The 12,342-nt window shown below is 33.3% G+C and overlaps 1 long non-coding RNA gene across 1 annotated transcript; it reads left to right on the forward strand.

Moving 5' to 3' along the window:
* On the forward strand, positions 3,730–6,339 carry LOC18613722. Its single transcript, XR_001926183.1, has 3 exons — positions 3,730–4,206; positions 5,949–6,001; positions 6,094–6,339. It is a non-coding gene; the product is annotated as an uncharacterized LOC18613722 (long non-coding RNA).

Below are 12,342 nucleotides of genomic sequence, written 5' to 3' on the forward strand. Positions count from 1 at the left end.
AAGACGCGTTTAGGCAAATTTCAGTAGGATTATCCACTTCTTTTTGGTCGGTCCAATGTTAACAAAGTTCAGTCCCAACCATACCGATTAAGAAAAGAGTATCCAAAGATTCTTGAAAAGCGAAAGCCGTAATGGATCACCAACTGTGATTTAACTAACAATAACTAACCGTTATTCAAAGCTTTGAGGCAAAGAGTTTCTTTTTTTTTTTCTTCCAACTATGTGACTGTTTACGATTCTATCCTCAATGGGTTATTTTATTATGCCATCATGTTATGCTTTCGGTGCATGCATGGGTCATGGATGCACATTGTAAGTATTGGTCAACCGTCACGTACCATATTTTTGGGAGTTCGATTTTGAAGGGGATAGAATTTAACAAAGCCCAAACCCCGGTCCACAAACAGCCCAAAGAGCAAGAGAAAATGAAAACCCTTTAGTAATGGGCTCTATGCAAGACAAAAACAATAATTGGGCCTAGGTATTCAACCCATTGGACTCCCTTGAGTTTTCTGAACTTAATTCAAGTTTGAACATTCTTGCAGAAAAAAGTCTGAACAAGTTTTTCACCAAACGGTCGATTCATCTATTGGAGTTGTACCTTTTTGTGGCAGCCTGGTCGGGAAGTTCAATGTTTTCAACGAGTTCGCTTATTTTTTTTTGGACAGAAAATACATTTCATTAATTCCACAATTGCATATACACTGAGATAATCAATATTAGACAAAAACAAACATCCCACCCCTTTTGTTTCTCATCCCATGGATTTGAGCCTTGTTAAAAATCTTATCATAGTATATTCGGTGAGACAAACCTATGATAAGGAAAAAATAGTACTTATCTACCATGGAATATTACAATCTCTTATACAAATTCAAATTACCCCTTATGTCTTAGGAACATATTCTTATCATTATCAACAACTTTTTAGATTAACACTGGTAATTCTGATAAATCTTTCCATTCTATCACCTCATCCACCATTTTTTTAGCAATTTGGGCAATCGAATATGCTGTTCAATTGGTCTCTCTTGGGCAGAAATCAATGGCTTGACAGTTTATCCTCTCCATAAAAAATGCACAATCTTCAATTAAGTGACCCAAAGCTCCAGTAATTTGCTATTTATTTATCCATTCTGTAATTACTTGGTTGTCCAAATAAATATCAGTAAGCATAATATGTCCTTTATCACAGATAAAAGAGTTCGCTTTTACTAATGGTTAGAATTCTTTATGTTTATGATGGCTATGTGAGACAGATTTTTAGAGATATATTTTCTCATGTGATATCGAATATAATTTAAGAAAAATATATTATTTTTTTAATTTTTTATTATAATTACACACAAATCTACTACTTTTAAAATTAATATTTTGTCTCAAATATGTAAACGGTATTAATTGTTTAAATATAAAATGTTTAATTCTCTCAAGTCAATTAATAGCGTTCCTTTACACTTGCTGGCCACCCTTAACCAGATTTAGCATTCCATGATCAGATCTAGCCAAATCTTCTTGAGCTCCCTTAGGAAGCATTGTGTGCTCCCCTGGAGAGCCCTAGATTGAGCTCTTTATGGAACACCAAATCTGTGCTCCTTCAAAGTGTGGAAAGAAATTTTTCTTTATAAAAAAAAATAATAATAATAATTTATATAGTAATAATTTTTAAAATTAATGAAAAGTAAAATTGTTCTAAAAATATTGTTATATTATCAAACTAACAAAAATTTTAACGATTAACTAATAACAAGATTTATGTATTCAATGAAAATATTTTTTTAAAACAGATAATTAATTATGAAAATTAATAAACTCACATATAATTATGATCAAAAATCGAAAAGATTAATGTATTTTATCTTATAATTTATCTAGGGGCTAGACTACCTAACTTTCAGCCTTCCTTAATTATGTATATATACATACTTGTATTTGAATAAAAGTTAAGCCTTGATAAGCATGCTGATCCTCTATACACAAAACTCTGTTTCGAGATTGAGTTCCCCGATGACAGATTTCAAACTCAAAGAATCTGTTGCAACCTCTAACCCAATATTTTTTCACCTTCTAATTTTATCTGTAGTAAATTTAGACACCAAGAGGGGGAATATCCACTTTAACCCTTTGATTAATTATTATCATACCAAGCCTGGAATTTTGAAATTAAAATTAAAAAGAGTAATACGCAAAATTGTCAATATTTCAATCCATCCTAAAACTTTTAGCATTTTTCTCTTTTCCAACTTACTTTATAATAATAAATTTGAAGGGTGAAAGAGAACAAAGACGGTAAGCTAAGGTCATTTCTCATGATAGCTTTTACATGAAATAAAAGGTTTCAATATATACCAAATTTAATATAAGTTTCAAAAGATATATAAAATAAAATAATAATTCCAACATAAATAATTTTACTTTTTAAACTCAACATAGAAATTAAATGGAGTGCAAAAAGAGATTTCCACAGGATTTTAGCATAAATGTATTTTTTAAAAAACTTTGTATTTTAACATTTGATTTAATAATTAGTACATAATTTCTTATTTAGAGAGTAGAGTTTATATCATCCATTTCCAAATTAAAAAGTAAAAACCAAAAATTCTAGAAAAATAGAATTGGAATTGTTGGACCAAGTGGTCTATGAGCCACTATTTCTTATGTTTGGTGCAATCAGCTCAAAAATAAATGGGGGCTTTCAAATGGAGAATGCAACGAGTTTGGACACACCCAAGGCTCGAATTAGACAGACCTCAACTGCTGAGCCCTCAGCGCAATATTTTTTTTGATGAAAAAAATAAATTTATTACTTGAAATTATTTCTATGTCGCCTACATTGTTTCTATTAAAAATTATTCAATACAATTAGAAATTTTTATTTACGAATTAAATAAATTTTATCAATATTTATAATAAACATTTATAATAAAAATTTTAAAAACATAATCAATGAACACATTTCAAAAATATCTCATTCAATACAATTAGAACTCTTATTTGTCAGCAACTTAGAACTCCTTAATTTGGACTTCAATCATTGCCTCTTGATGCTACTATGTACAATTATAAATACAATTCATATAATCGCTAAATATTATTTTAAATGATAAATAAAGATTTAAATATATAATAACTAAAAATATTTATTTTTCCAAATTAATTTTTTAGTATTCATAATTTCATAAATATTATAAATTATAAAATTATAGATATAAATTAAAAATATAGATAACAGATAGGGTTTTCTCAATTAATTAAATTAATTTTATATTGAATGTATGAATGATAATTTTTGCTTTTTAAAAAAAAATATTAATATTAAATTTTTTTTTATAATTGAAAAAAAAAATCAAATCTTACTTTTTGAGTAAAAAGAACATACAATAATTAATAAATTAAATACTCAAATATTTAATATTAATACTTTAATATGATAATATTATATTTTTCTATTGGTATCTAGTAAAAAGCATTCAATTCATTCCCGGCACACCATTTTTAGCTGCGGACGGTGCACGACAGTAAAAAATAAAAATAAAATAATAGTCTATTTTAAATACTAATATAAAATATTAGTATTGTGCATTACTTTAATAATTTTTTCTAGTTTTTACAGTTGGTTACTGTCTAGTGCCTAGTGCCTTACCCTACGGCCTTACCGCCTTACTGCCCGACGCCTGGCTCAGCTGGCTGCAATAAAGTCAAAACTTTTGCAGCTCATGCAACCTTTCAACCGCTTTTATAACCTTAACGGATCAGGATTCGAACGGAGTATCCGTCATTCGCCACATCTTAGCCGCTTAAATTAGGGTTCACCCACCTTTCACAGCTCTAAAACCCTTCGCATAACAATTCTGAACAGTCCCTTATTCTCCATTTAGGAGACCAAGGGAAATTTGAGGAAAGAAAATAAAAAGGAGGAGGCAGATTTCAGGTTTGTGCGTGAATTTAATAAAACCGTAAGCCACAAAAATCTGGAAGGTGGATTTAGTTTCATGTTAGATTCACGCACAAACTCGTAATCTGTCTTTTCATTCTTTCCTTATCGTTTCTACAGGTCGCTCTCTGTCCAAAATTTTCTCCTTTCCCCTAAACGAAATTGCCATTTTTAATCTCTAAGTTTGGAGAACGAAAGGAAAAATTTAGCTGCTCTTGCCAAGCCTACCTGCTGATATAAAGAAGGAAGCAGCAACTCTCTAAAAGTTCAAGGTAATGATGTCGTATTTTAGATTAAATATTTGTAATTTTATTTAATCAAATAGTGTGTTTGTTTGTTTCGAGGAATTATTTCAGCATTTTGATTTGCTCTGTTAGTTAGGAAAAACTTGAATCAAACTATTATTAAAAGCAAAAGGTGAAAACATTACTGAAGAAAAGGAAAAAAAGAGGCAATTAAAAAAGGGATTAGACTTTCCTAGTAGTAGTATCTTGCAGAAAGCCATACCCCCATACACAGCAGATTAGGTACATGAACTTGTTGGAAAACTTTGATATTTTATTTTCATTTCTTCAAATATTGCTTCATCAATTAGATCTCCGCACTGAATTCCCTTTTCTTCGAAAGCTACGATAAGTCGGAGGAACAGTTGCTTCATATAATTGCCTTCGTTCATCTTAGCTTTATAATTCCTCAGAATCTTGTTGGTCTGCATATGGAAATACTCTGCCACAAAATCTTCAAAATTTTCAGGTGGCCTCTTTGGTGTCCAAATCATGGTCGAGTGGTTTGTATGAAAATTTGTTGGTTGTACCTTTAAAATTGTGATTGCGGGAAAATATAGTAATGGAGCAAACCGCCTTCATTGAAGAAGGGTTGGGCATTTAAAACTAGACCTTGAATGGAAACTAATACTTGCAGTATGTTTGGTCGGTTTGGATCCCACCTCTCTTCTGCCTCTCCTTTTCAAGTGTTTAAGATGCTGAGGCAAATCTTTCCGCTTCTGTAAATGTTCAGGTTCATGTGGTAGTTGTTTTGGAGATAATAAATAACTCTAGGAGGAATATCTGATTAAACGCTTGGAATGTGTATATCGAAGAAGAAGAGGCCATACTGATAAAGGGGGTCGTCAGGGCCTATTATTACTATACTCATGATCTCAATTTTTGTATTGAAATAGAATCTGGCAGACTTGTATCCAGTGTTGTCCTTTCTTTGTTTATCCTTTTCGCCTGATGGCTACTAATTGCAACGTGCTGTGAATTGATGAAGTAGTGATCCTACGGTGTATTTGGTAATATTGAAGTTGTTGTTCTCTTTCAAGTCCTTCATCTTGTTCCTCTTCAACTTTGTTAGCCCTATGTTAGACACCATTTATCTGCATTCACACAAAAAGTTTTTATTTTGAGTTGATAATCCTGATTTTTGAATAGAATTTAATACCAATAAATAACTGAAATTTAATGTAATTAGAATGTAGAACTCGACCTGAATTGGTCACTTTACCCTTTTTTCCTTGGCTTGAAGAGTCCTTTTGCCCAACGAATATCTTTGAAAGAACTGATGGCTATCCTAACATTGTAAAGGGAAAGGCTTAATTTATTGTTCTTATATTTGTAATTTTTTCTCCTAAAAAGTAATAAATAATATATACTAATAACTCTCTGTTTTCTATTTTGGGTAATTGTCACCGTTTTATGATATAGTAGTGTTTTCTTTTTAATATTATACATGATGTTGCACCTGTGGTTAGCCTTAGCATCAAAGGCAAAAGTTAGTGCAAGATCTGGCAATGTTTCATTAATTATACATTTTTGTCCAGGCTTAGCGCAATTAGGATGTGCTAGTAACTAAAAGCAAGAAATCGATAGTGTTGCAAACAGCATTAAGAAATTTTCTTCTCATGTTATTAATAGACTTGGTATAAATAGCTTAAATATGAACTTTTAGATAGACTTCTATAAAAATAACTGATGCTTTGACAATTATTTGATCTGCTATTCGGTTTCTGCAGTTTGCTTGATGTAGGATTTGCTACAGGCCATAATTTGATGAAGAAAGCAGAAGGTTAAATGTATCCTCTTGTGGAGGATTTATTGCTACTCTTGAAAACCACATGATTCTCTATTGCTGATACCTTAACTTGGCATATGAAACAGGGGAATTATACATGTTGCATGGCTGTTATGAATCAGTGATCACAGCACAAACGGCTTCCATAATCAAGGGTGTGAGGTGTTTCGAGACATCATGAGCTCATGGCCTCAGCCACCCAGGTTATCTCTTCTCCTTATGCATAAAGTTTGTTTCATTTATTGGTAACCCTTAATTAATATTGGTGTCATTCTGAAAATTGACCCTGTCTGTTTGGAAGCAATGCAAATTGAAATATATATTTTACCTGATTGGGAATTGTCAAAATTAATGAAGTTGGTATAACCTTGTGAGAGAAAAACGCTTGGTTTAGAACATGCCAATTACATCATACCAGCAAAACTTCAATGTGTGCATTCATTATGAACCTTTGACTGATATCTTGACTATTGGAGGGGATTCACTTTTCAAATTTTTTTCTCTAATGAATCGACAGCCACACAGACTAGGCTAGGTACCCTTTTACCATCCCAAAAGGGCTTTTCAATGCAATGCAGAAACATTGATGGAACTATGGAATAACAGTGTGCAATCTAGCTGTATGATCTTAGTTCAGAAGTACCCAAAAAAAATGAAAATCTATTTCAGCCCCATTATGTAGTGCCCATTTCCAGATCTGTTAAAATGTCCACCCGATTCTGAAGTTGGCCAACTGTTCTCTCTTTAAACCAAGGTACGCACCCAGGGTAGGATGTGAGAAGGGCCAGAAGGGGTTAAGTGGGCCAAGCCTATCTAATCCCAATAACCGGTTATCCATTTACACGTAAGCATGAGGCAAGTTAGACTTGTCTCTCGGGAGTTGAGACATCGAATTTCGATTAGGTTTTTGTTTATTATAAGCACTCAACCAACGCTAGTTCCTTGGGTTCCGTTCTAACTTTATCAAAAGCAAGTTCATATTCTCATATGCACTACTTAAGTTTCACTGTTACCTGATGTATGAGTGGAAGTACTGAAAGCAAATTCAAAATAAAAAACCTACTAAATCACAAAGAGAGAGTGGGTCAGGGAGACCGACTGGCGCCCTAGAAAAGATTTCGTGGCGGGGCAAGAGTGAATCATAGTGATAAAGGCATGGACAGGATCGTTCCCTCGTGATATCACTGATATCAGCATTGTTTCAAGATTTGAAACATTTCCAATGCCATAACAACGCATCTAAGTGGGGCATCGCATTAATATGAGCTTTGATAGGCAATATCAAGCAAACTAATTTTTAAATGTTAGCTTTTGCCTTTTAAAAATCGTATGTGATAATTTGGACAACAGTCTCTCAAAGCTGTGAATATGGTTTCTTAAGTGAAAGACCTTGAAAGAACTAAGATAATGAAACCAAAAAATTAAAACTTATCATAAAACAAGAGTTGATAATGACTGCTAGAATAGTTGGTAAACTCCATGATGATGACGATGATGATGAAGAAGTTGAACACGTTTTGATTCGGAAGCAAAATTGAATGTGGAAAGACTCAATTCAGACCGACATTCGGGTTTGGACTCTGACCCAAGATTTTCCAATTTGAGATGCAATGGTGCTAAATGTGTCGGCAACAACAAAGTAGAAAGAAGGTAATTACCTGCAATCGGTATAGAATGGTGTGCTTCAGCAGCACGTGGACTATGGACCAGTGTCCTTTGACCATGGTTGTGTAATTTTCAGATTTTGTACACATCAATCGTACATTTGGAAATGCCTAAAACGGGTTTGGGACTCGATCCTAAAATATCCTGAGATTCATTTCTTTCAAAAAGAAAAAGTAATAATACATACGACGCCGATGTTTACTGTCGGCAAATTTGTTTTTATTTTCCTTGTCAAAAAAGTAATTAATATGTTGCAGTCCATTCTCTGGTGGTGATAGATCTTACTATAAAACGTTGGTGCTTGGCTGCAGGCTGTGTCACACGTCAAGCGTATTATTACCTGTAGAATCCAAAATTTTCCTACATTGCTGGATTCAATGTTTCTTATCTATTGCGCGCATGTTTTGTCACAAATTGATGCATCCTCCTAGCAGTCCTATATATCTTTCATTTAGACACACATGCAGCAGACAGTAAAGGAGACAGGAGAAGAAGATCAGGTTAATGATATTCTCCATAGGATTCCAATACCATCAACAAGATTTCAGCACTAACATTAAATTTTGGAGATTTTGTCTCTTTCTCTCTGACTCCCTCTCCCTAGAGAGTCTCTCAATACAATTTTATATCATAGTAATATTAAAAAAAAGAGAAGGAAATAAAAAATAATCATGTTGAATATGCCAAAACCCTAATGTTTTCACTTTGACTTGCCCATGGCACGCATGTGCAGCTCTCATATCTCTACTTTTGATTTGAATAATACATATCCCTCTAATGGGGTCAAGATTGATGATTCACAAAAAGATGAAACTAAAAGTTAACTCTCATTCACGAGTCAGATATATCAGTGGAAAGAGCTCCCACAGTTTCGACTGCCTCAATTATGTCAATCTTCTAGAAAGTCTACTCTGAGCTGTGAAGGAAAAGAGAGGGAATTATTCTTACGGCTTGATTGTTGATTTATTAAATCTAAATCTGATCATGGAAAAGGATAATTAGTTCACGGCTTCGCTTCAAGTTGGTGGCTTTTTTAATTAAAAGCAACTGTTAGGTGGGTTAATTAGATATCTGTTAAATCTATAAAATATTAATCATGAACAAACATCTATAGGAATTTTTAGCTTATGACCCGCCAATAATGGAGGGTAACGAGCAACTTATTTAATATTATCTGAATATAAATCCGGTACAAGTTGCCTACCTTCTTAATTAAAAAGATTGTCAGAATATTTATCTGAAAAGGATGGTTAACTATTAGTACTTGATTATTCATTATTTCGGACTCAAGATGAAAGAATGAAATTTATGAGATGGAACTCATGATCATGGATTCGTTACAAACAAGAATAAAAATACAACAATTTTACTATTTTTTGTTCTCTCTCCTTAGCAGATTATTTAATATTTGATATATATTATAATATATATATATATAGACATAAATACCTTAACCAAGTAAGTTACTAGAAGATTATTTAATATATATATATATATATATATATATATATATATTTATGAACCTTGCATTGCATGCAAACTGCCGTTGATGAATCACAAAATCTGTACCATCGGTTGACTCTTCTCATCGTGTCGCACTCCTTGCATGCAGAGAAGATGATATACAGATAACATTACAGAACAACTTCTACCTCAGCAATGTCACTAAAAACCAAAACGAAAAGAGAGGTAATATTCAAAGATTTGACCAAGATGCAAAAAAATAAAAACAAATGTCGATATGGGATAAGTCTGAATACGTAGCGGAGACTCGTGACCGTTGTCAAATTTGGGCTCCGAGTCCAAAAACTGGGCTGGTGATGGAAGATGGCGACTTGGCAGAACAAAACAAAACAACTTTATTTAAAAAAGAAATGTAAGAATAGTGTATACATTTTCTCTCTTTTTTGAGCTCCCAAACGTATCCAAGAAGTAAACACTATTCAAACAGTTTCAAAATAATATTCTAATTGAATAATTTAAGAATGGTAGAGAATAGCCAAAATATTAATCAAAAGAGTGAAACAGCTTTCTTTCCACTAACATGCATAAATATAGATATTACCCATAGAATAAAGAACACGAGATCTTCAGAGCGTGTATCGAAAGCGAACCACCCTCCCAAGAATATTCCAAAGCCGCGTACAAACTTGGCCCCGCCTCCTTCCATTCTATATAGACTCTAGTCTCTACTTATGTTTCCAAAACAGTTATCTTTTAAAAGAAAAAAAAAATAAAGAAAGAAAGGGCTAATCACTAATGTCACAAACCCTTTTCATGTGTTTTCATAAAGTTAAAGCTGCGTGCATGTATCATATACTTCAACAAAATTGTTTTAAATTTATTTTTAAAATAAAAAAGAGAGAAATTTGGCATAGTAAAATGTTAACATATAACCTTAGAGTATTAATACATAGATTATATTATTATCAAGAAAATTGCAAAAGAAAGAAAAAGCAGAGGGGAGATTTGCCAAAACAAGAGGCTTACGGTCCAATGAAAATGATCCCAAATCTCGCAACTTGATAACGTGATTGGAGAAGGTATGAAAACATAACAAGTTTTTGGCCCAAAAAGCCAAACTCGCGGCACAATCAGGGGCACGTGCTTCCTGATGTCATCATCTCCACGCAAATCTAACCCGTCGGATCGACCACGTGGGTGTTGGCGGTGCCCCCTCCCAAAAAAGGGCGGGTCCCAGAAAAGCAAAACCCGTAGCAGAACAACACGTGTGCGAATGAGAAAGGTGGCGAAAGGCTCCAATGGTCTCGCGCCATCGGTGTGCGCGCCCAATGGGGACAAGCGGACCGTGTATCGTGGGCTGCTTTGGTTTAATCTCGCTGAATAAAAAGAAACAGAGTTAGATAAAGTGAACAAACTCAACATCGATTTTCGGCTAATGATCTTTGGTTTGGATTTTACTTGACAAATCTTGTTTCTACCCTAATTTGTTGTCTCTTCTGTTTATGAAAAAAACAAAACAAAAAAGCAAAGAAAAGAAGATTAGTCTGGCTAGAATAAATTAAGTACCTGGTTAATTATGTGGGTATTTGTTTCTCTTGCTGGATTGTGAGAATGGGTTGTTTTTTTTTTATTATTATTATTTTAAACTTCAAAATTAAGTTGATTATTATAATATGGTGTTGGATTGGATGACAATTAGTGCCGTATCTCTACTGAAAGCTACTGTGGATAAGAGTGTTGATTGGGGCATTAGAGGGAGAATTTCCATGCAATAATAGGCTAATTTTATATTTATATGCTTATTGTTTTTGTATGTATCTCAGTGACCTCGCTAGTCATCTCATACCTTTCACGACATAGTAGGTGGGAGTAGGTGACAGGGAATCAAGTGAATAACAAAGAAAAATGATTCATTTTTTTGGGCTTTCTCTTACGTCAAAGAACAGTTCATTTCATTTGCTAGTTTCCTTTTTCTCTTTAATCAGCCAAAAAAGGACCCATCCATGTAACTAACATATGGTCGTAATTAATTTTATGAAAATTTCACATGTTTGGTGAAATATCCAATTAAGGCTATTGATATATAAGTTCATATCTCATTAAAAATCAATTATTTGACTGATTGATAAACACATCATTTTTGTTTAAAAAATTATTTAATTTTTAATAAAAATAAAGGGGGCATCTATATTTACCCTAGAAGAAAGAAAAAAGAAGAGGAAAAATGGGTCTCGTCTTTATCCGTCCAACAAGGATGGCATTGATGTTCCAGCGGAAAACATGGTGAGGAAAAGAAAATCTATTGATGGTGTTTGTAAGGTTTGTAAGAGTAAGAGAGATCAGTACTTTATATAGTTATCCGTATTTACTCAAAAAAATGATGTGTGAAAAGAACAATCTTAATTAATCTTTACCCAAAAAAGTTAGGAACCGAATTATTGAAGCATGCAAAGGTAAGTCGAGCTTACACGCAAATTATGTCAGCGTGCGACCCCCTTTGTGTCCCCACGGCACACCGCACGTGCATCATCTTGTGTTTCTTCTCTCATATATTTCTTCCCACCCCAAAGCCTAAAGCCTAAAGCTTAAAGATAATGTAAGAAAAAAAAAAAAAAGGAAAAGGGGAGGAGAATTCTGATCTTCTTCTTTCTTTTGTTTGCCTTTTTCATGGGGATTTCCGCTGGCTTCGAAAGAAAAGGCAGCCATGATCACCGACTGAATAAGTGAATATCGAGCATATATGCAAAAATATTTATGCCCTCATTTCACACCTTTCATGTTGAATCATTCCTGGTTCAGGTTCTTTGTAAGCGGACAAAACCACTATATATTTCCAGCCGGTTAGCTCCTAATTCTTATTAAGTTCTAAAGAAAGAATTTGTTTCGGCTGCCGGAATTCAATGAGAGAATAATTTCGAATTTTGAAAAAAAGTTGAATCCTCGTGTGACATATTGAAAATGTACAAACCATGGATATTTGTGATGATAGAGTCATGGTCCAAATCATTCAAACAGTAGAATAACCTTACATTAACAATGAAATTAAGATTATTATAATGTTAGTTATTTTAAATCATAGGACGTAGTCCCTACATTATCTTTTTGCTTATAGGACGAAAGTCCCCCTCACTTTATTAAGCGAAACATTACATTAATACGTTATCTTATCCTCTTTAACAAAATTCACCACCATACACGTTGCCTTT

This window comes from Theobroma cacao, chromosome 1, assembly GCF_000208745.1.
Source record: "Theobroma cacao cultivar B97-61/B2 chromosome 1, Criollo_cocoa_genome_V2, whole genome shotgun sequence".
Lineage (NCBI taxonomy): Eukaryota > Viridiplantae > Streptophyta > Magnoliopsida > Malvales > Malvaceae > Theobroma > Theobroma cacao.